Source organism: Somniosus microcephalus, chromosome 15 (assembly GCF_052327205.1).
Source record: "Somniosus microcephalus isolate GS21.2 chromosome 15, FLI_Smic_1.0, whole genome shotgun sequence".
In the NCBI taxonomy this organism is placed as follows: domain Eukaryota; kingdom Metazoa; phylum Chordata; class Chondrichthyes; order Squaliformes; family Somniosidae; genus Somniosus; species Somniosus microcephalus.
In genome coordinates this window covers 69,119,040-69,140,303 of record NC_141001.1, presented here as the reverse complement: position 1 = coordinate 69,140,303, position 21,264 = coordinate 69,119,040, and the positions used below count along the sequence as shown (strand labels likewise).

The 21,264-nt window shown below is 46.8% G+C and overlaps 1 protein-coding gene across 2 annotated transcripts in view; it reads right to left on the bottom strand.

Moving 5' to 3' along the window:
• znf143b (zinc finger protein 143b) overlaps positions 1 to 21,264 on the bottom strand; it is a 103,259-nt gene that overhangs the window by 20,430 nt on the left and 61,565 nt on the right. The window lies entirely within an intron of this gene.

The following is a 21,264-nucleotide window of genomic DNA, read 5'->3' as shown; positions in this document are numbered from 1 at the left end:
TTCAGAAACTGTCTGTGCAAGGAATATAGGGAACAAAGTCATCTTCTATCATTCTGTGGCCCACTAGGCAGAAAACCAACATAGTCCAGCACTAAGCCATTTTTAAAGAGATCTTACAGACATTATCCTCATTGCTCAGTGGGTAGCACTTTCGCCTCCGAGTCAGAAGATTGTGGGTTCAAGTCCTACTCCAGAGGCCTGAGCACAAAAATCTAGACTGACACGCCAGTACAGTACGGAGGGAGTGCTGCATTGTCGGAGGTGCCGTCTTTCAGATGAGACGTTAAACCGAGGCCCCGTCTGCTCTCTCAGGTGGACGTAAAAGATCCCATGGCACTAATTCAAAGAAGAGCAGGGGAGTGTCCTGGCCAATATTTATCCCTCATCACAAAAAGAGATTATCTGGTCATTATCACATTGCTGTTTGTGGGAGTTTGCTGTGCGCAAATTGGCTGCCGTGTTTCCTAAATTACAACAGTGTCCACACTTCAAAAAAAGTACTTCATTGGCTGTAAAGTGCTTTGGGACATCGTGAGGTTGTGAAAGGTGCTGTATAATTGCAAGTCTTTATTTTTTAAATAAAGCAACCACGCATCAACAGGATCTCAGCTACTGGATCAGTTTATATTTCCAAGTGGATCACAGGGTTCCTTGTGATAAACGCCTAGCTGCTGTGACAATGCAGCCGAGTCATACTTGCATTTAACTTGGCTCTTCAGTGTTAGCTTGGCGCAGTTGGTGAGCACTTGCGCCTCAGGCAGAAGATTGTTGGTTCAAAGCACACTTCAGGACTTAACCACATCATAGAAATTGACATTCCAGTGCAGCACTGAAGAGTGATACATTGTCCGAGGCACTGCTTTCAGATGGGACATTAAACCGAGACCCTGTTTCCTCCGAAGGTGGACACTTTCAAGGTCCCAACAGCAACGGTCAGATCTGCAGGACACTGCAGGGAAACTCTATCCATTGACCCAAATTGAGATCGACAAAGCAATAAAAAAAAAGACAAAAGCAGAGCTCCGAGGTCATATCTCCATTTAACTGCCATTCTTTCAGAGTCAAGCACCAACAGGAAAGTACATTAACAATGGCCTGGTTTGCTAATTTTACATTTCTTTTATTCCCATCTGAAAAATTGTTCTTTTTGTCATTCACTTTTATCTTAGCTCTAATGTGCCCACCCCACCCCCTCACTTCTTCATTTTATTTATTTATTATGGCTTTATTCCATTTTTCTTTCATCTCAATTTTCTATTTGCCTCATTTTAAAATTTGCTTAGATATTTTTGCTCTCAGTTTTCTTATTTGGCTTGGTTTCCAGATGTAACCTCTCTTCGATGTATTCGATAAAACTGAAGTTATGTCACTTTATTTCCTCTTTTGCTCTGTCCTCAGTGTTCTCCATTTACTACCCGTCTTTGCTGTATGAGGATGACAGCAGCTATTTTTAAAAAGTTGCTTATTTGTGAACTTGCTCAATTCAGAATTTCAAATTGTGCTCCATTAAAAGACAACCCACTCCAGAAATGGACAAGGACAATAGAATCATTCAAAGGCAATCCCCAATGGCTCCACAAGTTTATCTAGTGAGAGAGCAGGAAGATCCCAGGTTCAATGCCTGGAATGTGCGCTGAATTAGCTGTTCTCAGATAAGGTAGCAGTAGTTCTGCAATTGGTCTTGGTTAGGAAGGGGGAAATTGGCCAGATATCTAGTGACTCCTGTTTGAAGTGTGCACCTCCACAACATTGCACACCTCCACACCAAGCTCACCCCACTATCAGTGAAATCCTCAACAATGCCTTTATCAGCTCCAAGACTGACGACTCCAATGGTCTCCTCGCTGTTGTATCCGTGTGTTAATGGAGACATGGAATGCAGGAGTTGGTTTAACAGGTGTTTACTGAACAAAGTCTGGAGGTGAACTAAAAGATACAAGACACTATACAGGCTTATATAGCCCGAGTGGCCACTACCGGCATTACAGTACACAGGGGCTCTTAAAGGCACATACACGACAATTCCTCCCCTTTTAGACAACCAGTACATAACATTTTAAGTAATCATTAATTAACATGTTTACAAGAACAATAATCTACACATTTGCTGCAGTTAATCAATTATAAGTCAGTCTCTCTGGAGGCTTCCTGACTCGGTCCGGATAACGCCTCGGTGGTGTAATAGTTTTCGGTGGTGTAGTAGGTTCTTTTGGCAAGGTCGATTCGGCTTGAATGCCAGTGTCGGGTTCATCTGGTTCCAGTATCACCGGATCAGAGGTAGATACGATGGGTATCTCTGCTTCATCATTAGGCGTATAGAGTTGTGGTGTAGGTTGTCCCTTTTCGGATGACTCTATGATCTGGTCAGCATGACGCCTTATTATGCTTTCTCCAATGTCCACGGTATACATCAGCGGTCCTAGTCGTGTGCAAATAGTTCCAGGCTGCCATTTCTCGGAACGGGAGTCCCAGGCCAAAACTTGTTGACCTATCTGGAAGGTTCTAGTTGGCCTTTCATTCATGCCTTGAAATTGCCGGTTCTCTACGTCCCTTCTGATGTTTGGCTTGATCAAATCCAGCCGGCATCTTAGTCTTCTATTGAAAAACATCATGGCGGGAGTTTGGTTTGTAACCACATGTGTTGCATTCCTGTATGCAAACAAGAAGTTATTGACCTTATGCTGTAGATTTATGTCTTCATTACCCATGGCCTTTATGGCCTTCTTGAAGGTCTGGACAAACCTTTCAGCCAATCCATTGGTGGCGGGATGGTATGGGGCGGACGTGTAGTGCTTAACCCCATTGTTTTTTAAGAACTTCCTGAATTCTTCGGACACAAATTGCGGTCCATTATCAGAACAGATCTGTTCAGGCAGCCCATTCCTGGCAAATATGGTCCTTAATACTGTGATGGTTTTTTCCGTGGTGGTGGAGGACATCTTTATTACCTCCGGCCACTTGGAGTGTGCATCAACCGCGATTAAGAACATTGAGTCCATAAATGGACCAGCAAAGTCAATGTGTACCCTTTGCCATGGAGATGAGGGCCACTCCCATGGATGTAGAGGGGCTTGTGGTGGGGCGTTTTGGACCTTCTGGCATCCTAGACAGCCCTTGGTCATTTCTTCGATGTCTCCATCGATACCTGGCCACCACACAAACGCTCTGGCTAGGTTCTTCATTTTCACTCCACCCAGATGCCCCTCGTGAAGCTCCTTTAGCACTTTATCCTGGAGTTTGGGTGGAATCACCACTCTGGATCCACACATCAAGGTTCCTCGGCACACTGACAGCTGTTCTCTTCTTTGCGAGAATGCTGGCAACAGTGGTTCGCCATGTGCTGGCCATCCCTTCACCGTTAAATCGTAGACTCGTGAGAGAGTCGGGTCATTTCTCGTCTCCCTTTCAATGGCAGAATTTGTTACTGGTAGACATTCCACTATGGTTGAGTGGAACATCTCCATTGGGTCCACTGTAGGTGCCTCTTCTACCGTTGGCAACGGTAGACGCGATAACCCGTCAGCATTTCCATGCTGTTTTGATCCTTTGTATTTTATGTCATATTGGTGTGCCCCTAGGAAAAGGGACCACCTCTGTAGCCTTTGCGCTGTCATAATGGGAACACCCTTTTTAGGGTTGAATATGGAGACGAGGGGTTGATGGTCAGTCAACAAGGTAAATTTTTGTCCATGTAGGTAATGGTTGAATTTCTTCGCTCCCCATACCAGGCTGAGTGCTTCCCTGTCGATCTGGGCATAGTTACGCTCAGCTGAGTTCAATGAGCGTGACGCAAAAGCTATCGGCCGCTCCGAGCCATCAGGGAATCTATGCGATAATACCGCTCCTACGCCGTAAGGGGATGCATCGCACGCCAGTCTGATTGGCAGTGATGGGTTGTAATGAGCCAAAACTTCCTTGGACGTGATCAAGACTTTGCATTTATGGAAGGCACGTTTACAGTCTTCGCTCCATTTCCAAATTACTCCCGTTTGTAGCAGTTTGTTAAGAGGGTGCAGAATAGTTGACAAGTTCGGTAAAAATTTATGATAGTAATTTATCAATCCCAGGAACGACCTTAATTCTGAGACATTTTCAGGTGCTGGGGCTTTTATGACCGCTTCAATTTTTTCAGGTGACTTATGCAACCCTTCTTCGTTAATTATGTGGCCACAATATGATATTTGTTTCTGGAAAAATTCGCACTTGGGGCGATTTGCTCGTAGGCCCCGTTCTCTCAGCCTAGTGAGCACCTGCTCCAAATTGGCAAGGTGCTCGTTGTCATTTTCTCCTGTTACAAGGATGTCGTCTAGGTAGCATTGAGTTCCCGGAATCCCTTGCAGGACTTGCTCCATAGCTCTTTGCCAGATAGCTGGAGCTGATGCTACTCCAAAAACCAGTCGATTGTACTGGTACAGGCCTTTGTGTGTGTTTATCGTGAGATACTTTTTAGAGGCCTCCTCAACCTCCATCTGTAGATATGCCTGTGCCAAGTCAATTTTGGTGAAACGTTTCCCTCCGGATAGTGAGGCGAAAATATCTTCTATCCTCGGAAGAGGATACTGTACCGTGTGAAGGACCGGGTTTACAGTCACCTTGAAGTCCCCACAGATGCGAATTTTTCACTGTTCTTCAGATTTATCATTATTCAATGTTTTCTTCATCACTGGGATGATGGGTGTTGCCCACTCGCTCCAATCTATCTTGGATAACACGCCTGCCTTTTCCAAATTCTCCAGCTCTGCCTCGACTGCTGGACGAATTGCGTATGGCACCGGCCTTGCCTTAAAAAACTTGGGAATTGCTGCATCTTCCACTTTTATTGAGGCGGTGACGCCTTTCAAGGTTCCTAGTTCCTGTTGAAACACTTCTTTGGCCTTGGCCAAGATGTCTTTTAATCGTTCAGGTATGACGTCATCATCATTTTTTTTCTTACTGGTCACCGTCAGTGCCTGAATGGAGTGCCAGTCTAAACGTATCTTCCTGGTCCATTCACGTCCCAACAGCGGTGGACCACCATCTTGTAGAACGTATAAATACAACTTCTGTATTTCCTTGCCGTTGTATACAACAGGCACCCTTATTTTCCCTCTGGGGTATACTTTCTGCCCCGTATATGTTTTTAAGATAATGGATGTGTCTTTCAAAGGTATATGCGGAAATAGCCGCTCATAATCCCGTCGACTTATGACGGTCAGGGCTGATCCTGTATCTAGCTCCATTTTAACTGGGGACCCCGCTATCGTGAGGGTAACCCAAATGGTCTGGTAATCTTCTTTGGCAATTACATTATGTAATTTGAGACAGCTTAGTCTCTTGTTTCCGGAGTCGCTATCGCTCTTCTGGTCTTCGGAGCTACTGTCCGTCATCATTTGTACCTTTCTGTACTTTCCCTTATTGATTTTTTTTCTGTCAGTGGATTTTTTGTTTCCAGATCGGCATACACGTGCAATGTGTCCCATCTTTCCGCATTGCCTGCATGCTTTGTCCTTGAACCAGCAGTCCCTCTGGTCATGGGTGGATCTGCCGCAGCGATAACATCTCTCGAAACCCCGTGTCATTTCATGGGTGCCGAAGTCCTGTGGCTTTTGCTGTATCTCTGCAGCTCCTCTTGCTGCTGCTTCGTATGATACAGCCACACTGAAAGCCTTGTCCAGTGTTAAATCTTTCTCAGAAAGTAGCCTTTTCTGTGTTCCTTCACTTAGGAGACCGCAGACGAATTTGTCTCGAAGAGAATCTGCCAGTCCTGCCCCGAATTGGCAGTGCTTTGACAGCTTCCTTAATTCGGTGAGGTAATCAGCGTTACTTTCATTCTTGTGCTGATTCCTCCTGAAGAATTTGAATCGTTCCGCTATCAGCAGCGGTGTTGGGTTTAAGTGCTCCTGTAGGGTATCAACAATCTCCTTAAAATTCTTGTCCATCGGTTTGGCTGGAGTGATTAAGTTTCGTAACAGCCCGTATGTTCTTGCACCCATTAGATTTAGAAGTACCGATGCCTTTTTATCATCCTCTATTTCATTCGCTGTGCAATATACCTCCACTCTTTCCACATGTGGTCCAATCCTCTACATCACTATCGAAAGCAGTAATATTGCCAGTCTTAGGCATCCTGAAAAAAAAATGACGCCTCCCGCGCTTTCCCGCCGCTGCTCTCTGCGGTTTTTATTTATACAGATATTTTTTTTTTTTTAACAGTTGGAGACTCGTTCCCGCCGGACTCTCTGGGACATTTCCCTCCCTCTGCTTGGTCCGAACGCCGACCTGCTTTGCAGCGCTGGCCGTCTCCCGAGTGCTCCACCCTCCGTCTCTGTTTGCCTCCACCTTCGCTGCTCGGCCCCGCTGCAGAGCCAGCTGATCTAGCCCCAGCCCGCCGCCCAGGAAGGATTAATGCAGTACCTGCCACCAGCCCGGCTAGCTGGTGAAACCGCAGTTTTTTCTTTTTTTTTTTCTTCGACCTTCGTCTGAGGAATCGATCTCCTTGAGGTGCTGCCGAATTGCAGGTAAGTCCATTTCCAATTCGTCGCCACTGTTGTATCCGTGTGTTAATGGAGACACGGAATGCAGGAGTTGGTTTAACAGGTGTTTACTGAACAAAGTCTGGAGGTGAACTAAAAGATACAAGACACTATACAGGCTTATATAGCCCGAGTGGCCACTACCGGCATTACAGTACACAGGGGCTCTTAAAGGCACATACACCACAATTGCCAGCATTCCAAAGAAAGTAAAAGGACTTGCATTTCACGACCACCGGACGTCCCAAAGGATTTTACAGCCAAGGAAGTACTTTTAAACTGTAGTCACTGTTGTAATGTAGGAAACGCGGCAGCCAATTTGTGCACAGCAAGCTGCCACAAACAGCAATGTGACAATGACCAGATAATCTGTTCTGTTATGTTGATTGAGGGATAATCCTGGCTAGGACACCGGGGGTAACTCCCCTGCTCTTCTTTGAAAATAGTGCGATGGGATCTTTTACGTCCACCTGAGAGAGCAGATGGGGCCTCGGTTTAACGTCTCATCCGGAAGACGGCACCTCCGACAGTGCAGCACTCCCTCAGCACTGCACTGGAGTGTCAGCCTAAATTTTTGTGCTCAAGTCTCTGGAGTGGGACTTGAACCCACAACCTTCTGACTCAGAGGCGAGGGTGCTACCCACTGAGCCACAGGCTGACACGCCTACATAAACTACGTGTCCGAAACTCCATTGCCCACATCCTGTCACTCACCAAGCTTGGCTCCCCATCTCCTCACCAACCTCTACTAGCACCCTTCCTTCAACACAACAAATTCAACCTGCTTACATAAGAACATAAGAAGTAGGAGCAGGAGTAGGCCATACAGCCCCTCGGGCCTGCTCCGCCATTCAATAGGATCATGGCTGATCCGAATTTAGACTCACGTCCACTTCCCTGCCCTCTCCCCGTAACCCCTAATTCCCTTATCTGCTAGGAAACTGTCTATCTCTATTTTAAATTTATTTAATGTTGCAGCTTCCACAGCTCTCTGGGGTAGCAAATTCCATAGATTTACTACCCTCTGAGTGAAGAAGTTTCTCCTCATCTCAGTTTTGAAAGGGCAGCCCCTTATTCTTAGATTATGCCCCCTAGTTCTAGTCTCACCCATCAGTGGAAACATCCTCACCGCATCCACCCGATCAAGCCCCCTCACAATCTTATATGTTTCGATAAGATCGCCTCTCATTCTTCTGAACTCCAATGAGTAGAGTCCCAACCTACTCAACCTTTCCTCATACGTCAACCCCCTCATCTCTGGAATCAACCGAGTGAACCTTCTCTGAACCGCCTCGAGAGCAAGTATATCTTTTCTTAAATATGGAAACCAAAACTGCACGCAGTATTCCAGGTGTGGCCTCACCAATACCCTGTATAACTGCAGCAAGACTTCCCTGTTTTTATACTCCATCCCCCTCGCAATAAAAGCCAAGATTCCATTGGCCTTCCTGATCACCTGCTGCACCTGCATACTAACCTTCTGTGTTTCATGCACCAGGACCCCCAGATCCCTTTGTACTGTAGCACTTTGCAGTTTCTCTCCATTTAGATAATAACTTGCTCTTTGATTTTTTCTGCCAAATCTGCCTCATCTGCCCTATCTCTGCAACCTCCTTCATCCCTATGTGCCTGCCCATTCTCCACTGTTGATTCTGTGCGTGCCACCCGTCTATTCACTCCACTTTTAGTTTCACGCCTTCAAGCTACAGTTATACATATTGGAGGTCACTGGGTGAAGACAACATAAGATGCCTCAGTCCAATAGCAGCTGTCCAGTTTCACACATGAAATGGCTATTTGGATGAGGCACTGGGGGGCACCTAATGTCCCAGCAAGGAGTCAATGCCTTGGGTAAAGAACATTGCTGGAGAAGGGGAAGATGGCAAAATAAGCAATCCGATTCAAGATAGCCGCAAACTGTTCCTATAAACTACAAAACTGGTTATTGCGTGGTGGTGTTGTTCTTTTTAATTATATATTAAAAGATATGTACTAACTCAGCTAAATCCAAACCCTGCACATAATTCTGCTATTGTTGGATAAAGCCAGGTAACTATGCTGTTCTTGTTATCTGGTCAGGTTTGGTTGCTATAGAAATAAAGCTTTGTTGAAAGTCTTGTAGGTGAATAGTCTGTGAAAAACAAACAGTTCTCCCCAATGATTATTTTTTGTTGCTATTGGATACAGTTATCACAATGAGATTACACGTAAAAAAAGTGTACATTTCACACCTGACAAAAATGGCATGATCATGAACGACAACAGGAAGGAGATAGAGGAACAAATTTGCAGGCAAATTACAAAAAGATGCAAGAACTATTGAGGAGCGATAATGGGGGACTTCAATGATCCTAATATAGGATAGTAACAGTGTAAAGGCAGGGGCACATAAAGCATTACTGGGTCCTACTCTCGTCTGCACCACTGCGCACTACTCCAGGATCATTCTGGAATGCAAAGATAACCCCCGGCTTCTTTTCTCTTCTGCAAACAGTCTTCTTAAACCCCTCTCCCCTGTCTCCTCCACCCTCACCTCCAACAACAAGTGCGAGGAGCTCATGGACCTCTTTGTCAATAAGATTGAGACCATCCGATCAGCTGCCTCTGCCATTTCATAGAAACATAGAAGATAGGAGCAGGAGTAGGCCATTCGGCCCTTCGAGCCTGCTCCGCCATTCAATGTGATCATGGCTGATCATCCAAATTCAGTACCCTGTCCCTGCCTTTTCCCCATATCCCTTGATCCCTTCAGCCTCAAGAAACATATCCAACTCTTTCTTGAATATATTTAATGAACTGGCCTCCACCGCCCTCTGTGGCAGAGAATTCCACAGGTTCACCACTCTCTGGGTGAAGAAATTCCTCCTCATTTCAGTCCTAAATGGCTTACCCCTTATCCTTAGACTATGACCCCTGGTTCTGGACTCCCCGGCCATCAGAAACATCCTTCCTGCATCTAGTCTGTCCAGACCTGACAGAATTTTAAAGGTTTCGATGAGATCCGCTCTCAATCTTCTAAACTCCAGTGAGTATAAGCCCAATCGACACAATCTCTCCTCATACGTCATTCCTGCCATCCCAGGTATCAGCCTGGTGAATCTTCGCTGCACTCCCTCCATGGCAAGAACGTCCTTCCTCAGGTAAGGTGACCAAAACTGCACACAATACTCAAGGTGCGGTCTCACCAAGGCCATGCCTGTACAACTGTAGCAAGACATCCTTGTTCCTGTACTCAAACCCTCTTGCTACGAAGGCCAACATACCATTTGCCTTCTTAACCGCCTGCTGCACCTGCATGCTTACCTTCAGCGACTGGTGCACAAGGACACCCAGGTCTCTTTGCACTTCCCCTTCTCCCAATCTATTGCCATTCAAATAATAATCTGCCTTCCTGTTTTTGCCACCAAAGTGGATAACCTCACATTTATCCACATTATAGTGCATTTGCCATGTTTCTGCCCAATCACCCAACCTGTCCAAATCGTACTGGAGTTTCACGACATCCTCCTCACAGCATACCCTCCCACCCAGCTTTGTGTCGTCTGCAAATTTGGAGATATTACATCCAATTCCCTCGTCCAGATCATGAATATATATTGTGAACAGCTGGGGTCCAAGGACCGATCCTTGCGGTACCCCACTAGTCACTGCCTGCCACTCGGAAAACGACCCGTTTATTCCAACTCTTTGCTTTCTGTCCGCCAACCAGTTCTCTATCCAAGTCAATACCTTGCCCCCAATCCCATGTGCCTTAATTTTGCACGCTAATCTCTTGTGTGGGACCTTATCGAAAGCCTTCTGAAAGTCCAAATACACCACATCCACTGGTTCTCCCTTATCTATTTTACCAGTTACATCCTCAAAAAATTCCAGTAGATTAGTCAAGCATGATTTACCTTTTGTAAATCCATGTTGACTTTGTCCGATCCTGTCACTGCTTTCCAAGTGCTCTGCTATTGCATCTTTTATAATAGACTCTAGCATTTTCCCCACTACTGATGTCAGGCTTACTGGTCTATAATTCCCCGCTTTTTCTCGACCACCTTTTTTGAATAGTGGGGTAACATTAGCTACCCTCCAATCCATGGGTACCGTTCCAGAGTCTATCGAGTTCTGGAAGATGATCAGTAATGCATCTACTATCTCTAGGGCCACTTCCTTAAGTACCCTGGGATGTAGACCATCAGGCCCTGGGGATTTATCGGCCTTCAGTCCCATCAATTTTCCTAACACCATTTTCCTACAAATACTGATTTCTTTCAGTTCCTCCCCTTCATCAGACCCTATGTTCCCCAGCATCTCTGGGAGGTTATTTGTGTCCTCCTTTGTGAAGACAGAACCAAAGTATGCATTTAGTTGGTCTGCCATTTCCTTGTTTCCCATTATAAATTCCCCTGATTCTGACTGTAAGGGACCTACGCTTGACTTCACTAATCTTTTTCTCTTCACATATCTATAAAAGCTTTTACAGTCAGTTTTTATGTTCCCTGCAAGCTTACTCTCATATTCTATTTTCCCTTTCTTAATTAATCCCTTTGTCCTCCTTTGTTGACTCCTAAACTGCTCCCAATCCTCAGGATTATTGCTTTTTCTAGCCAATTTATATGTCCTCTCCTTGGATCTTATGCTATCCCTAATTTCCCTTGTTAACCACGGTTGAGTCACCTTTTTTGTTTTATTTTTACGCCAAACTGGGATGAACAAATTCTGTAGTTCATCCATTCGGTCTTTGAATGTTTGCCATTGCCTATCCACCGTCAACCCTTTGAGCGCCATTCCCCACTCAATCCTACCCAACTCACTCCTCAGGCCATCGTAGTTTCCTTTATTTAAATTGAGGACCCTTGTCTCTGAGTCAACTACTTCATTCTCCATCTTAATGAAGAATTCGATCATATTATGATCGCTCCGACCCAAGGGGCCTCGTACAACAAGATTGCTAATTAATCCTTTCTCGTTGCATAATACCCAGTCTAAGATGGCCTGATCTCTGGTTGGTTCCTCAACATATTGGTCCAGGAAACCATCCCGTAAACACTCCAGGAATTCCTCCTCCACAGTATTGTTACTAATTTGGTTGGCCCAATCTATATGTAGGTTAAAGTCACCCATGATGACTGCTGTGCCCTTATTGCACGCTTCCTTAATTTCTCTTTTAATACCATCCCCAACCTCCACCTTACTGTTTGGAGGTCTATATACCACGCCCACTAATGTTTTTTTCCCCTTAGTATTTCTCAATTCTACCCATACAGATTCCACAACATCAGAGCTAATATCCTTCATTACAATTGTATTAATCCCTTCTTTAACCAGTAATGCTACCCCACCTCACTTTCCTTTTTGCCTATCTTTCCTGAATATCGAATACCCCTGGATGTTGAGTTCCCAGTCTTGGCCATCCTTGAGCCACGTTTCTGTAATCCCAACCAAATTGTATTCATTTACTTCTATTTGCGCAGCCAATTCATCCACCTTATTACAAATGCTCCTCGCATTAAGACACAAAGCCTTCAGGCATGTTTTTTTAACGCTCTTAGACCTATTAGAATTATTATTTACTGTGGCCACGTTTGATTTAAACCGTTGATTTCTCTGACTGCCACTTTTGTTTTTCTCCTTCCTATCTTTTGCTTTTATCCCTGTTTTCCTTTCCTCTGTCTCCCTGCTCAGGTTCCCAACCCCCTGCCATTTTAGTTTAAACCCCCCCGAACAGTGCTGGCAAACCTCCCCGCAAGGATATTTGTCCCGCTCTTGTTCAGGTGCAACCCGTCCGACTTGTACAAGTCCCACCTTTCCCAGAAGCAGGCCCAGTGATCCAGGAAACTAAAGCCCTCCCTTCTGCACCAACTCTTTAGCCACGCATTCATCTGCTCTATCCTCCTATTCCTATACTCACTAGCACGTGGCACCGGGAGTAATCCAGAGATTACAACCTTTGAGGTCCTGCTCTTTAATCTGCTACCGAGCTCCCTAAATTCTTGTTGCAGGACCTCATCCCTCTTCCTACCTATGTCGTTGGTCCCAATGTGAACCACGACCTCTGCCTGTTCACCCTCCCCCTTCAGAATGCCCTGCAGCCGTTCAGTGACATCCTTGACCCTGGCACCAGGGAGGCAACAAACCATCCTGGAGTCACGTCTACAGCCACAGAACCGTCTATCTGTTCCCCTTACGATAGAATCCCCTACCACTATTGCTCTCCCATTCTTTTTCCTCCCTTCCTGAGCAGCAGCAACACCCCCGGTGCCAGGAAGTTGGCTGCTGCTGCCTTCCTCTGGTGAGTCATCCCCCTCAACAGTATCCAAATTGGTATACCTGTTTGAAAGGGGGATGGCCACAGGGGTCTCCTGCACTACCTGCCTGCTTCTACTGCTCCGCCTGGTGGTCACCCATTTCCCTCCTGCCTGTGCAGCCCTACCCTGCGGCGTGACCAACTCATCAAACATGTAATCCATGACCCTCTCAGCATCGTGAATGCTCCACAACCCATCCATCCGCAGCTCCAGCGCCTCAATACGGCCCGTTAGTAGCTGCAGCTGGATGCATTTCTGGCACACGTGGTCATCAGGGACACTGGCAGCGTCCCTGAATTCCCACATAGAGCAAGAGGAGCATAACACGGGGCTGGGCTCTCCTGGCATGACTTACCCCTTTAATTAATTTAAATTAATTCAATACCACCAGTTAAAGATATACTCTAGGGTGCTTATTTCCCTTCCTTCCCCTAGCCCACCAGGCCAAACTTCCTCTAAGGTACCCCTCTGCCCTAGCCTTGAACTTACATCTTCCTCCAGTTTCTCTCCGATCTCCTCTCATGCCCTCTCCGAGCTCATCTTATCCATGAGACCCACTTCCTGCTCCCTCGAGCTTTTTCCCACTAAACTGCTGACCACCCAACTTCCGTTTCTGGCTCCCATGTTAGCGGATATTGTTAACGGTTCTCTCTCCTCAGGTACTGTCCCCGTCTCCTTCAAATCTGCCACCATTACCCCTCTCCTCAAAAAACCAACCCTTGACCCCTCCGTCCTTGCAAACTACCGTCCCATCTGTAACCTCCCTTTCCTCTCCCAAGGCCTTGAAAGTTTTGTCGCCTCCCAAATCCATGCCCATCTCTCCCGGAACTCCGTGTTTGAATCCCTCCAATCAGGTTTCCACCCCTGCCACAGTACCAAAACGGCTCTTATCAAATTCACAAATGACATCCTTTGTGACTGTGACAAAGGTAAACTATCCCTCCTCGTCTTTCTCAACCTGTCTGCAGCCTTTGACACGGTTGACCACTCCATCCTTCTCCAACGCTTCACCACTGTCGTTCAGCTGGGTGGGACTGCACTCGCCTGGTTCCATTCTATCTATCTAATCGTAGCCAGAGAATCACCTGCAATGGCGTCTCTTCCCGCTCCCGCATCGTTACCTCTGGTGTCCCCCAAGGATCTATCCTTGGCCCTCTCCTATTTCCCTTCTAAATGCTGCCCCCCGGCGACATCATCCGAAAACACGTCAGTTTCCACATGTACGCTGACAACACCCAGCTCCACCTCTTCACCATTTCTCTTGACCCCTCCACTGTCTCTAAATTGTCAGACTGGTTGTCTGACATCCCGTACTGGATGAGTAGAAATGTCCTCCAATTAAACCAAAGCCATTGTGTTCGGTCGCCACCACAAACTCCGTTCCCTAGCCACCGACTCCTTCCCTCTCCCTATCATCTGTCTGAGGCTGAACCAGACTGTTCACAACCTTGGTGTCGTATTTGACCCCGAGATGAGCTTCCAACCATCACGAAGACCACCTATTTCCACCTCCGTAACATCGCCCGACTCTGCCTCTGCCTCAGCTCATCTACTGCTGAAACCCTCATCCACACCTTTGTTACCTTTAGACTTGATTATTCCAACACACTCCTAGCTCCTAGGACGTTCTACCCTCCGTAAACTTGAGGTCATCGAAAACTCTGCTGCCCGTGTCCTAACTCGCACCAAGTCCTGTTCACCCATCACCCCTATGCTCGCTGATCTACACTGGTTCCCAGTTAAGCAACGTCTCAATTTTAAAATTCTCATCCTTGTTTTCAAATCCCTCCATGGCCTCGCCCCTCCCCATTTCTGTAATCTTTCCAGCCCCACAACCCTCTGTGATATCTGCACTCCTCAAATTCTAGCCTCTTGAGCATCCCTGATTTTAATCGCTCAACCATTGTTGGCCATGCCTTCAGCTGCCAAGGCCTAAAGCTCTGGAATTACCTCCCTAAACTTTCCGCCTCTCTACCTCTCTTTCCTCCTTTAAGGCACTCCTTAAAACCTACCTCTTTGACCAAGCTTTTGGTCATTTGCTCTATAACACTCCTGTGAAATGCCTTGGGACGTTTTATTACATTAAAGGCGCTATAGAAATACAAGTTTTTGTTGTTGGGGAGGAAGTTCTGAAATGTGTACAAACAATTTTCCAGCCCAATGAGGAAGGACGTACTGTTGGATTTAGTTCGGGAATGAACTGGGGCAAATGGAGCATGTTTCGTGGGGGAGCATTTGGGGAACAGTGGTCATAATATCATCAGGTTTAGAATAGTTAAGGAAAAGGACAAGGAACAATCAAGTGTAAAACTGCTTAACTGGAGGAGGGCTAATTTCAGTGAGTTGAAAAGGGATCTGGCCCAGGTGGATTGAAATCAAAAATTGGTAGGCAAAACAGTAATTGAACAATGGGATGCTTTCAAAGAGGAGATGGTTCGGGTACAGAGTAGACACATTTCCTGTGTCGATTCGCGTGCATGTTTTGGCTGCCGCTCCGGACCCGAGTCCATTCACTTCTATTTCCACTTTTTCTTTTTTTCTCTCTTTATCCCTCCTAGACCCGTCTCTCCTGTAGTCATGCCTCCTTTCATTTTTCTGCTCTTGGGTACTCTGCCCTCCCAAATCCCTACGCCAACCTTTCATCACTGCTCGATGTTCCTAATCTCCTGCCCCCCATCCCAGGTTTGACTCCCTCTTAGATAATCCTACAGCTTCCCTCTGTGCCTCTCTTGGCATCCTCCGAAGGGCTCATCGAGGCACTCATCGCGACCATCAACCCCAACTGCCCCATCCTACACTCTTGTTGACCGTTCCGCCCAGCGTGCATACTGGGGGCTAATCCTTCCTTCCTCCTTCCCATCCCGCTCACCCAATGCTGATCCTGTGGACTCTGCCAGTGGATCAGCTATCACTGCCTCTCTCCACATCTCCCTCCAGAATGTCTGTTCACTTGTGAACAAGGCCCTCACCATTCATGAGCTTATTGTGAATGATTGCATCGACATCACGGCCTTGACGGAAACCTGGCTGAGGGGTGATGACATCTTCCCCCTAAATGAAGCCTCCCTGCCTGGCTATACCTTCCACCACTTGCCCCACTCAAACCGCCACAGTGGCGGTGTGGCTCTTATCACCAAGTCACACCTTGGTCTGTCCCCCTACTCCTTTCTTCTTCTTTGAGCATCCCACCTTGTTCCACCCCTCTTGCCTCTCAATTAAAATCCTCATTCTCTACCGTCCACCCAAGTACCACACCAAGTTTCTCACCGAGACATCTTCACGGCTTTCTTCCCTCAGCCTCTGCACCGAGCAACTTCTCATCCTCGTTGATTTCAACCTCCATCTTAACCCATCATGTTCTCTCTCCTCTGAGTTCACTGCCCTCCTATCTTCCCTTAATCTCTCCCTCCATGTAAACTCCCTTACCTATATTCATGGCCAACCCCTTGACCTTGCCATCTCACGTGGCCACGCTACTTCCACCGTGTCAATCACAGATAAGGCCATTTCTGACCACTTCCTTGTATCGCTCTCCACCCACATCCCCTTCCACCTCCAAACCCTACTTCCTTCTGTGTCCGCCCTGGAAAAAACTCTCTCTCAATTCACTTACAACTGCACTTCCAAAATCCCAACTGTCTAACCGTTGGCCCTCCATTCACCACAGCATTTCTGCAGCTACCGATCTGCTCAGCCACACCCTCACCTCCACCTTTGATGCCCTAGTCCCCATTAAAAATATTACTCTCTCTCACCCTGGTCATTCTCCCATGTACGCCTCTCATCTTGGTCCAGGAAACGAAGACTTGAACATTTATGGCGGACAATCGGTTGAGCCATTCATCGCCAGATCTGGTTGGACCACAAAGCACTATCCGGTCCTGCTCTTATCTGACAAAACTGCTCACTATTCCAGAATCATCCTGGAATGCAAAGATAACCCCCGGTTTCTTTTCTCTACTACAAACCATCTTCTTAAACCCATCTCCCCTGTCTCCTGCACCCTCACCTCCAACAAGAAGTGTGAGGAGCTCATGGAGTTCTTTGTCACTAAGATTGAGATCATCCGTTCAGCTGCCTCTGCCGCTTTCCTCCCTTCCCCATGCCCACCGGGCCAAACTTCCTCTAAGGTTCCCCCACACCCCAGCCCTGAACTCGCATCTTTCTCTAGTTTCTCTCCTATCCTCCCTCATGCCCACTCCAAGCTCATCTTGCCGATGAGACCCATCTCCTGCTCCCTCGAAAGCTATTCCCACTAAACTGCTGACCATCCAACTTCCCTTCCTGGCCCCATGTTAGCTGATACTGTTAACGGTTCACTCTCCTCAGGTACTGTCCCCCAGAATTTTCCCCCTAAGGTGCGCAGGCTCGCAGCCGCGCAATCGGGAGGTCCCACGCAGGCCACTCACAAGCTGTTGCCACTGGAAGATACCGCGCAGCACAGCAAATTTAAAGGGACCAAGCATGAAAACAAAAAATTAGAGGGAACATTGGTCCCCTGCCCATTCAAATCTGTTGTCATCACCCACTCCTCAAAAAACTAACCCTTGACCCCTCTGTCCTTGCAATCTACCGCCCCATCTCCAGGCTCCCTTTCCTCTCCAAAGTCCTTGAACGTGTTGTTGCCTCCCAAATCCATGCCCATCTTTCCCAGAACTCCATGTTTGAATTCTCCAATCAGGGTTCCGCCCCACCACAGTACCAAAATGGCTCTTATCAAAGTCATAAATGACATCCTATGTGATTGTGACCATGGTAAACTATCTCTCCTCATCCTGTCTGCAGCCTTCGACACGGGTGACCACCCCACCCTTCTCCAACGCCTCTCCTCTGTCGTCCAGATGGTGGGACTGCACTCACCTGGTTCCATTCTTATCTATCTAATCGTAGCCAGAGAATCACCTGCAATGGCTTCTCTTCCCACTCCTGCACCATTATCTCTGTGTTCCCCCAAGGATTAATCCTTGGCTCCCTCCTATTTCTCATCTACATGCAGCCGCTCGGTGACAGCATCCGAAAACACAACATCAGTTTTCACATGTGTGCTGACGACACCCAGCTCTACCTCACCACCACCTCTCTCGACCCCTCCACTGTCTCTAAATTGTCACACTGCTTATCCGGCATCCAGTACTGGATGAGCAGAAATTTCCTCCAACTAAATATTGGGAAGACTGAAGCCATTGTTTTCGGTCCCCGCCTCAAACTCCGTTCCCTAGCCACCGACTCCATCCCTCTCCCTGGCAACTGTCTTGAGACTGAACTCGACGTACGCAACCTCAGTGTCGTATTTGACCCCGAGATGAGTTTCCAGCCACATATCCGCTATTTAACTAAGACTGCCAACTTCCACCTCTGTAACATTGCCCGACTCCGCCCCTTGCCTCAGCTCATCTGCTGCTGAAACCCTTATCCATGCCTTTGTTACCACTAGACTTGACTAGTCCAATGCACTCCTGGCCGGCCTCCATTCTTCCACCTCCATAAACTTGAGCACATCCTAAACTCTGCTGCCCGTGTCCTAACTCGCACCAAGTCCCGTTCATCAATCACCCCTGTGCTCGCTGACCTACATTGGCTCCCGGTTGGGCAAAGCCTCGATTGTAAAATTCTCATGCTTGTTTTCTAAACCCTCCATGGCCTCGCCCCTCCCTATCTCTGTAATCTCGTTCACTGACGTTGGTGCACCTGTCCTGCCAATGGATTTGCAGTGGTACCTCTCCAGTGCCTGCTGTACATGGTCCATGTCTCTGAGGCATACAGCTGGGCGGGTATCACTGCTGCTCTGTAGACCATGAGCTTAGTGCTGGGCAGGATAGGCGCACCAACGTCAGTGTTCTCGCTCAGGCCAACATCCCCAGCATCGAAGCTTTGACCATGCTCGATCAGCTCCGATGGACGGGTCACATCGTCCACATGCCCGATACGAGACTCCCAAAACAAGCGCTCTACTCGGAGCTCCGACACGGCAAGAGAGCCCCAGGTGGGCAGAGGAAATGCTTCAAGGACACCCTCAAAGCCTCCTTGAAAAAGTGCAACATCCCCACTGACACCTGGGAATCCCTGGCCCAAGACCGCACAAAGTGGAGGAGAAGCATCTGGGAAGGCGCCAAACACCTTGAGTCTCTTCGCCAGGAGCAAGCGGAAGCCAAGCGCAAGGAGCGCACGTCAACCCAAGCACCCCACCCACCCGCCCCTTCAACCACTGTCTGCCCCACCTGTGACAGAGACTGTAGGTCTCGCATTGGAATCATCAGTCACCTGAGAACTCATTTTTAATGTGGAAGCAAGTCATTCTCGGTTCCGAGGGACTGCCTAAGAAGAGAAGAATCTCGTTCAGCCCTACAACCAATGTTCCCTGGAAGCTGTGTTTTGTTCTGCGCAGCCTGTTTCTTTCAATGCGTGGTCCCTTTAAATTTCTGCGCATGCGTGGTATTTCCAATGTAAAAGCTTGTGAGCACCCTGCACGGGACCTTGTGGATCACTGCGCGGCCGCACACATGCACAGCTTAGAGGGAATATTGCCTACAACCCTTCAGGATCTCTCCGCTCCTCTAGTTCTGGCCTCTTGCGCATCCCCGATTTTAATCGGTCCACCATTAGCGTCCGTGACTTCAGCTTCCTAGGCCCTTAGCTCTGGAATTCCCTCCCTAAACCTCTCCGCCTCTCTACCTCTCTACCTCTCTCCTCCTTTAAGACGCTCCTTAAACCCTAGCTCTTTGCCTGTCCAAATATCTCATGTGGCTCGGTGTCAAATTTTGTTTGCTAACACTCCTGTGAAGTGCCTTGGGATGTTTTACTACATTAAAGGCGCTATATAATGCAAGTTGTTGTGTCACTGTGGTATCTTATATAAATAAGATAGGTGGAAACTATATTGACGTTATTATGTTTTCTAGGAATCAGGTAAGTCACACAGGAAAGGAAAGAAGCAGTTGGTTTTGGGCTGGGTCGGGTGGTAATGGTATGTATTGATACCTCTGTAAATTATAGAGAAAAGAGTCAAAAAGATCCAATCTATTGTATCATAGAATGATAGGTTGCAGCTTTGTGCCTAGAGTTGCCCTGACTGCAATCCACTATAAGACAACAAGGATTGATATCTTTACAGAAGACCTAAGTATTCCTCTGAAAGGTCCATTAAAAAAAACAGGAGTACCTAGAAATTACAGTAAACCAGAATCCTACTGGTAACAGCGCCGGCCAAGGCTAATGGCCACCCACAGAGAGAACACAGGCAGAACTGGTATTTCAGTGCTGCCTGCTAATTAACATCAACGGTGCGGAGAATTTGTGGTGTAACATGCTTTTTCTGGCGGTAAGCTCAGCAGGGGGCTGTGTCCCGCTTGCAGTTAAGGAGAACGAGGAAGAAACAAGTGAACTTGTAGGCCATGTACGGAACATTTGCCATATCTGTTACAACAATTTAGCTGCCACCCACTCACCAATCAATGTTATAGCATTGCATTCAGCTTTTGTAGAGAAAGCTCCCTCTTGCTGAAAATGCATCAAAGTGACACAAGCAAAGCTCCGGAACCTATCTATGGAAGTCAACTTTTAAATCAGCTCAGGCTCCATCTTGCAAAATTTCTACAGATGGAAAAAAGGGTTCGGCTAACTGTTTATGCATTTGTAGGAACTCTGTCGACTGCGCCGGGGAAGTCTGTGGTTTGATCGGACTTTGGGTTTTATGGGATCGGAGGAGAAGGGGGTGGGTGTGGGTGTACAACAGGGAAAATTAATTAGCGGAAGTCTGTACCTCTCATAGGGCTGAAGAAGGCATGAAGCATTCAGTGTTGTTGATAGGGATTACAGTTCTTTTTTTTTTACATTGAGCTAAAATGGCCCATTTAATGCTTTCAAGGACTTCCCCTATCACTTTACCCACACATCTCATTCTAAAGGAATAGAGGCTGAGCCGAGCTCTTTATTTTAAATAAAAACAGAAAATGCTGGAAATACACAGCTCATCGACCTGAAACATTAACTCTGTTTCTCTCTCCACAGATGCTGCCTGACCTGCTGAGTATTTCTAGCATTTTCTGTTTTTATTTCAGATTTCCAGCATCTGCAGTGTTTTGCTTTTCTTTATTTTAAATGCTTGTTTAAAATTTTATGTAGCGGGAAGAAAACGATATAGGCCAGGAACAATGCTTTGTAGTTTTTGAAACCGTTATACTGTAGTCATAATTTCATTGATATGCTGAGGTCACTTTAGCCACTGATTTAGGAGGGTCTGACAACTGAGGCCTTTTTATTATTCCATGGTGAAGACAGAGTACTCATATCTGATAACTCAAACAATTTAAATTCACACTTCAGATTTTAGAGATCGAAACACTGAACAGCCATATTCCAACATTCCTAATCCAAACCTCAAGCTTACTCTTCTAGTCACTCAGAAGAATCACTTGCAATATTCTGCATCTTCCCATTTGTTACATTCTGTATTACAA